Genomic DNA, 8,546 nt, shown 5'->3' with positions numbered 1-8,546 from the left:
TGATCATTCCAAAATATGTTATTTAGGTAGTTTTGAGTCCTGCTGAATGGAAATGGACCTACTGTTTGGTAAACAAGCATGGGATTATGGTTTCTGGTCTGAGACAAGTTACTTACAATGTTTATGCAGGAAATGAGCAGAAGAGAATCATTTGAAAACAATTCCATTGCAATTGACATGGATTTATCAAGAGAAGAAATGCACTGACTGATCTAAATACCATTTGTGAATTCAGTCTAGGGATTTCAATTAAATCCCATAAAAAGTAATGCTTCTAAGGGAAGTAATAACATTTAAACTTCTTCGTATTTGGGGTATAAGTGCAATTAAATCTACACATAATTCCCAATAACTGCAGATGATTTTGTGCAAGTAATAATCTACATTAAAGGGACCCAAATTAACATACTCCTAATGTTAACATGCTATTTCATAGCTGTTTATCAGGACATTGATTCAGTTCCATTTCTATTAGCAAGGGGTTAACGTTAATGAAAATTGAATGCTTAAAAACCCTTTCCAGAACAACTTTTAAACATAATTCAGAAATCACTATTGTAATCCATGTAAGTGCAATTTTGCCTACCACAGCACTTCTTCATTTTTTACAGCCAATTTACTTTGCAGGCATTGTATTAGTCCAGTTCATCTCTAATGACTCAAATCATGGCATTGCAGGTCTATAGAAACTGTCTCTGTAGCTTATGATTCGGAGGGGGGAGGGGGGAGGGGAGCTTTCTTAAGAGTCTTGTTGCTCTCCGGTATAGAAAACAGGAGAGAGTACTCTTCCCCTGGTCATTTCACTGGTTCGTGTTCTACTACTACTGCTGCTGCTGCTACTACTACGATCAGCTACAATTATTTGTGGAACTGCACAAGGCCAAAGGTGGTGTAAATGCTGACATGGCCAGGACTGGGCCTCTTCTATGTTTTTGCCCTGCCTGTTTGTTGTCTCCGCTTTTGTATTGCAAAAGATTCAAACCAGTTCAGACAAATACAAGGTATGGAGCTAGCTACCTGATCCATAATATTCATTACCTGTGTCACCTTCCCAGATAAGGATTTTTAACTTCCTGATTTGACCTGTTTGCTTCAATTTTTCTCTGGCATATCAAGTATAAAAAGTGTTGTTTTGCTGAGCCAAGGGTGTGTGCAGCAGGTTTTTCTTTATTTCACTAATGCTTGTTCTACCAGGTAGTAATCACAATTAGTGTTTTTGGTTTTGACATCCAGTCAAAATAAAAAAGTAAATCTGCTGGCAATGTTTTAAATACTGGACTGAATGGAAATTGTTGTTCCTGATTAACTGCAAGATGAGGTTTAGGTGTAGACCAAAAAGATTTAGAAAGAGAGGCTTATTTTGAAATAATTTTTAAAGTAAGCTGTTACTGGATTGGCTGGAATGAACTTAATATTTTCTGCCAGGATGTCCTGCTTAGCAGATTGTAATGGACTGAGAGGTTGTACTTTGTCAAAAACACTGAGTCTGCCCGTCTCTCCTCATAACTACACTCACAGGGCAAATGGTTCAAGAAAAGCTAGGACTAAGCCCCCCAGATTTAAGCTTAAAAATTCCAGAACGCCCCTAGAGACATAAAATGTTACTTTTCCTCTATCTCTTTGCAGCCATATGATTACTGCCCAGATTTTGAAGCCCCAAAGGTTCTAGGTCTTACTGCCTTCCCAAGCTGAAAAGCCCACATCTGTTTTGTTTTGGCTGAATCCAGAACAGGACATCGTTTCAAGTTTTGTTTCATATAGATTTCAGCTAGCCCAAACCAGAACTTACAGAACAAGACTATTGGCTTGGTTTTTCATTTCCACATCCACAATCCTAGAATTTTGACCAAGATCCAAGGATTCACAATCCTTCAGCCAAGTGCTGCAGCTAACCTTTCTGGAGCTATACTCCAACATTTTTGTAGGATTGGGGCAAAAAAAGTGGATGAGGTCAGCCCAAAAAGTAAATTTGATCTGATTTTAAAGTATTATAGCTCCTGTTGCTCCTGATGTCTTAAGTGTTTTTCTCTCCCATTAGAATGAAAATTACAATTTGGTGACAATTTTGGGAGGAGTGCTGAAGACTACATTCAAGGTTTTCCAGTGTCTGTTTCATAAACTAATTCACATTGTAGTTGACTCCTGATGACTTCATGAACGCATCCGTGATGTGAACAATACATAACATCGTTTCCCATTCCATTCTTGGATATTTTTTTTTCAGTCTAGCTTACAGTCCTGATATGCTCTGTTAACAAGGCCCTGCCCTGCCTAGATTCCAAGCCTAAGGAACATCAGCCAGTGCTACTATCTGCTGAGATGGTTCATTGTGTTAAAACTTTTAATTGGCCATATCCAGTGTAATAATCTGTTCCTGTTGCAGCCAATCTGGGAAGCCCAGAAATAGATTACATGTGTGATAGTTGGTCCCTAGCACACAATATTGAAAAAAGGATTACTTCCATATATACCTAGATACAAAGTGTTAGTATAGTACCCTATCATGAGACAAAATATGGAAGAACATAGTTTGATCAAACCTAAGAGCACACATGTTTGATTGGAAACAATAATTGAATATACACAATGTTTAATACATGACTAGTGATAATCTTAAGTCATGCAGAACAATCCATTTGTTTTGCAAGCATGTTTAATAAAAGATGTCATGCCAAAATGAACAGGAAGACATTCCATTCCAGACTAGCACTATTATATTAATGATGGGCAAAGTACAGCTGGGAGGACATGAGAATGAGACCCAGAGATCAATAACCCAACTACTCATTCTGATCTATGTAGGTGTTGTAGAAGACCAGTATCTGATAACAATGTTCCTGAGTCCAGAGGAAAACAACTTGTCCTATTGTCTCCTTTCCAAAAATGAAGTAAAAATGTATATAACATCCCAATCTGGACTAATTGCAAATTGTTAATCCAAACCCAATACATTGTTCTGCCAAGTACTGTAAGACAAGAGGGGGAACAGAGCATCCAGCTGTTCATTCCACTTCTCTCCAATGATGAGAAAGTTTTCTCTTTGCAGCTGCTGTGCAATTCCAAGGGGGGAAAAGATATATTTGGTTTAAGGAAATTCAGAAAGAGACCACATTTGCACTCCTGTGTGCTCCAAAGCACCTTTGGAGCTTCAAATCTGAGGTGCTGCACAGTCCTACTACCTCCTATCAAAAGTGGAGATACAGGTGTTGGGTAGTATGGTTTTAAAAGAATGTTATCTACCAGAACCCCTTGGCATGGAATGAACTAGCATAGATTGCACAGCTGTAATCAGAAGGTGACACCTAATCTAAATCCAATATTAAAGTTTTAAATTAGGGTGAGGAACTTGCGATCTCCAGATTTTACTGAACCACCACTATCTCACTGCTGGGGATGCTAGATGGGGCTCTTAGGACTTGTGGTTTGGCCCATGCCAGAGGGCTGCACATTCCACATTCCTGGCTTGTCATCTTCAATCATTTTAAAGTCCTATCCATGAAGGAAGAGAGGGACGTTGACCTGGAAGTTGTGTTGAATCAGTTAACCTGTTATACACAAGGAAGTCCCTAAAAGTATTTGCTGAACATCCCAATGGACTAGCAGGAACAGTGCTAGTGGCACAACTCTGTAATGCTAAACCCCACTATTGGGCAAGTCTCACTCCTTCTCCAGCCTCAGTTGTATCAAATCAGCCATGGGCTTAAAATCGGCACCAAGAAGATAGAAGCTGACTTCAACAGCCCATGTGGAAATGTATCCCACAAAGCTACATGAATCTAAGCTGCCATTGGATGATAAAGATGAATATATGAAACTCCTCATCTGTAGTTATTCATTAATGGATACTATTGGAAGCAATCAAACCTCTTTGTGCTGCTGATAGCAGTTAAAGGTATAATAATCAGAATAGGACTTCAAGACCCAAAAGATGGTTTAGCTCTACTTGGCCTTTATGGTCCTCTCAGCTACAGTTTATAAATTAACTTGCTGTTTGGGCTAAGCTAGTTATGGCTCATTTAATAATCCAAGTATAGGCAACTGGTGCCTTCCAAATGTTTTGGACTACAACATTCATTAGCTCCAGTCAGCATTTCTCTCAGAAAAGCAAGCAAAAGAATTTTAAAGCAAGAAAAGGAAAAGGATCAGCTAAAACTAGCTTACACCCAAACAATTCACTATATCTCTTCATAATTTACTAATCTTCCAAACCATCCTTGGTTCCATTACATCCATACGCAAAACACTGATTCATACATAGTCTCAGTCATCCTTCATATATTTATTTTGCGTTTCAGTCCTCATTCATTCTCTCTATTCATTCGAACCACTTCAACATTTTTCTTTGGTATTCACATTTATTGTTATATTCAATCTGCATTCATTCAGTACCTTTTCATTCTGGACCCTCTCTCTTGCTGTTTTTACACACACACTTAAGTGTCTCATTGCCACTGCATTCAACTTACTTGTTTCTCCTTACATACCCTCCTTTCACTTCCCTATAACTGGGCAAACACACTTAGATTTTTACTGTAAAATACTCCTCAGGCAGTCCCTCATTTCAGTTTCATCCCCCACTTTATCACTTTTGCTTTTAATTCCATTCACTTTGCTGGAAACTTCTTGTTTAGCTTTTTTATTTCTACCAAAATTGCTATGCATTTTCTCTGTATTTTTAAATATTACTGTCTTTGACTCCATTTTTTTCAGCTATGCTTTTCTCTCTATACACATTATACAATATATTTCCCTTTTCCTCATTTTTGTAGTAATCTTCATCTTCAACACATCTTGTCTTATCCACAGCAACTTCCACCATCACTCCAAGCATCCTTTTTCATTTCCCTCATTAGCATAACTCTGCACGCTTTATTGGCACTCTGTAACATTAATTCTTTTTGCTTTGACCAAGCAACTCCCACATCATCTTTTCTTACACCCACTTTCTAGTCATCCCATTGAAAGATTAATATTTTTTTCTCTCTCTCTCAAATACTTCCTACCCAGCTAAATATATTAAGAAGGAGTTGGAGGAATTCACTGAGGTGTCACAACTGTCAGTTATTTTTCACAAATCATATCTGATATTCTCTCGTGCTCCCCCTAAAATCTAAAAAGAGATATCTAGAGACTTAGGAATTCCAACAATATAAAAATCTTTAAAATATTTAGAGACTATTACCAAAAATATTAATTATTTATGATTATTTACCAACATGGAACAAATTAAGGAAATGGAAAGCTGATCTAAAAAAATCTCAGTATTTAGAATGAATTGGAGCTGTTAAAATAAAAATCCTTGCAAAGCTCAATTTTTTTATTTCAATGCTTTCCAGTGGACATTCCAAAACAGGTATTAAGATACTGGCAAAAAAAAATTTTTTTTGTTTTCATGCAAAAAACTGAGAATTAATAAAAAGATTTTATATAGACGTCAGAAGTAGGGAGGCAGGGAATACTCAATTTAAGCATACATTATCAAGCTGTAGAGTTAGGACATATTATTCCATTTATTTTGGAAGATCCATCTAAACAATGGATCCAAATAGCAATTATATCAAAGCCAGATAATCTTCTAAATCAACCATTCTTCCATTCAATTTTTTCCCTAAAATAAACAAAGTTAATGAAGTTTTCACACAAATGATGGTCCAAATCTATAAAATAAAATATATCGCTTTGATAAAGGACACTTCTTCTCTAACACTTTTAATAACATACATAGAGCAAAATAATCAATATGATCCAACTCAAATGAAATTTCTGAGAGGATATAACCTTTACATAATAAAAGATGTCTATAGCAACAGGGAATAAAAAACAGAGCAACAAAAGAGTGACCAGTTACCATGGTTTTTCCGAACCAGCTTAAAACTTTACAAATAACAGGCTTCAATAATTTGACCTTATACCAATTTTGATAATATAGTACTTATCTAGAACAACCAGACTGAACACTTTCAAAAATGAATATGCTATCATTGCAATTAGAAATAGGAGATCCACCCCTTGCTTTAAAAGAAGCTTTGGATGCTGATTTTGGAAAAACTTTATAGGAGACAAAATGGCAGATATTATGGAAATCAGGTGGATTCACATCAGTTTCAATGCAAGAACTTCATTGGAAGATTATACATGGCTGGCATTTGACTCCAGTTAGAGTAGTATGTGTATATAATTATTATTCCAAATGTTGGAGAGTATGTCTAAAAAGGGGGTCTTTCGGATGTGATGGTCATATGATAAAATTATACCCTTCTAAAAATGTTGGTGATATAAGTGTCATTATTAAACAAAGAACTGAATGCTCCCCAGAGTTAGGGTTACTGCGTTAATCTTCAGGACCAAACCTTAATCTTAAATATAAGGAACTTATTATCTCCTTAATCTTAGCAGCTAAAATAATAATTGCTCAACATTGGAAGCCTTAGATAATTTGACTATTGAGATGTGGATTAATAAGGCCTCTTTAATCACCATGTTAGAAAAGCTTAAAGATAAATTTAAAATAATGAAACATCAGAAGCAGGAACCACAATTCTATCGAACATGGATTGTGAGGGGGTTCTTTTAAGAAATAATACAAACCACCAACAAAGAGACTGTTATCTTCTGACTTTCCAGGGAGGCTTTTATTATATAAAAAGGTTAACAAATTTCTTTCCTAACCTCTACCTTAACATTGACCACTAAACCTATGATAAATTATACTATATTTATATTATTACTAATGTCTATGCCTGTGTGTTTATCTAATTCCTAAACAGTCCCATGAACAATTCTGTTCTCCTTTGCTGCCTGAGTTATAGCAGTCTTTAACCACCATTTACACGCCTTCAAGTTAGTTGGCTCCTGTTGCTGTCAGGTGCTATTCTCAACGGCTGCTGAAGCATTAGTTTTGCAGTTTCTCAGTCTGTGCTGGGCTGAGGGCAGAAAAGGAAAATGCTTTACCAGCTGCTGGCTGAAGGTTATCAGCATCTCTGCTGGAGTGGTGGGGCTGGTGGGCTCTGCTTCCCCTTTCAGCTTGTCTGCTGTTGGTTTGCTGAATCCAAGCCTGCTCCTCCTTCACCATCAGTCACCTGCTAAGCTGAGGGCTAAGATTTCTTCCTGACTCTTCTTCCAGGCAAAGCAAGTCTTCCTCCGACCCACAACCACAATTAAGTACTATCAGTGTTTTCCTTTTATAATTGGAAATCTGGTGTGGTCCAGTGCTCTTCAGGCTTTCTTTCCACATGGATGGACTTTATTTCTTTCTGATGCCTTCTTCCCTTCTTGGACTTCATTCACCTCTAGCTAGCTGCTGCTGTTTTCCTTCTCTGAGGTCATCCTTGTGGTTCTCTACACCGCCCTAGACCTCTCCTACTTGCTCTGCTGCCACCCTCAAAACTCTTTGCTCTCCAGGCAGGACCATAGCCAAATGAGCTGTTCTTTATCTTCTTTATTTGCAGACTGGTAAGAGCACTTCACAAGGAAATATTTCTTCTAGTGTCTATCATCTTTTCTTTCTGAGAATGGCTCTGGGGAATAAAAATGACTACAGGCTGAACTGGGTACTGAAAAACAAATTGAAGTTTCTGTGTTTGAGTAGATCTTTGGCAGCAATAATGTATTTTCATATCCCTACATTGTCTAGCTCCAGGCTGGAGGTTAAAGAAGACCCTTTGGCATCATGTGCAAGGGCCAAACGTTGATCTTCCATTTCACCACTTGAAATCTATATTCTGCTTATGTTTAAGGATAAAAAGACAGCCTGTTCTTATATTTTAATGCAAAGAGACTCTCCCAAACTGCTTGATTTATTAATTCTATCTTTATTTAGTATGTGGTAAGTTGTTATATGATGATGATGATGATGATGATGATTTAAAAAAACTTATTTCCCTTCCTTTTCTTGCCTACCATTCTAATCAGTTATCCTAATATAGATTGATTGAACAAAATGTATATCCATCCAGTTCCTCAGACTCTAGGCAGCTCATTTTTTTTTAAAAAAAATCACAAATATAATTTTAAAAGTTCCATTAAAACAACAGATGGTATCCAATTTGATAAAAATAAACAGTTGAAAGTTTAATCCAGCCAAAGTCAAACACTTTAAGAGCCAAATCAAATTTAAAAAATGGATTCAAACCAAGCCCGGGAAATGAAGTCACAACCATGTTTGGAGCAGCCAATATGATAAAATGTCTCATTAAACCATTATTTTCCTCCCTTGATCCCACACTGGAAATTAATTCATCAATTCCTAGGCTAATTCTGAATGAAGTCCATAAACTCTTCCTTAAGCCGAAATTGTAGAAGGAAAAGCCATGTTACTCTATGGTAACCTCAAATGAAAAGGCAGCTGGTAGCATCTTTTCTGACTAACACATTTTATTCAAAGGCCCAAGCTTTCATGAGTTTACCTCCATCAGATGCATAAGGTGGTTACATTGAACTAGGGTTTTAAAAAGATGGGGGGATGTAGGTTATGCAAATACGTTACATGTGAGGCAGATTACAAGTCCCTCATCAATTAGCAATTGTAACATGTTAAAACCCAATGT

The sequence above is a fragment of the Python bivittatus genome, unplaced genomic scaffold (assembly GCF_059951505.1).
Source record: "Python bivittatus isolate LINGU-HERP-01145 unplaced genomic scaffold, Pbiv_v1 ctg000700_np1212, whole genome shotgun sequence".
Classification (NCBI taxonomy): Eukaryota; Metazoa; Chordata; class Lepidosauria; order Squamata; family Pythonidae; genus Python; species Python bivittatus.
Note: the sequence above shows the minus strand (reverse complement) of the source record.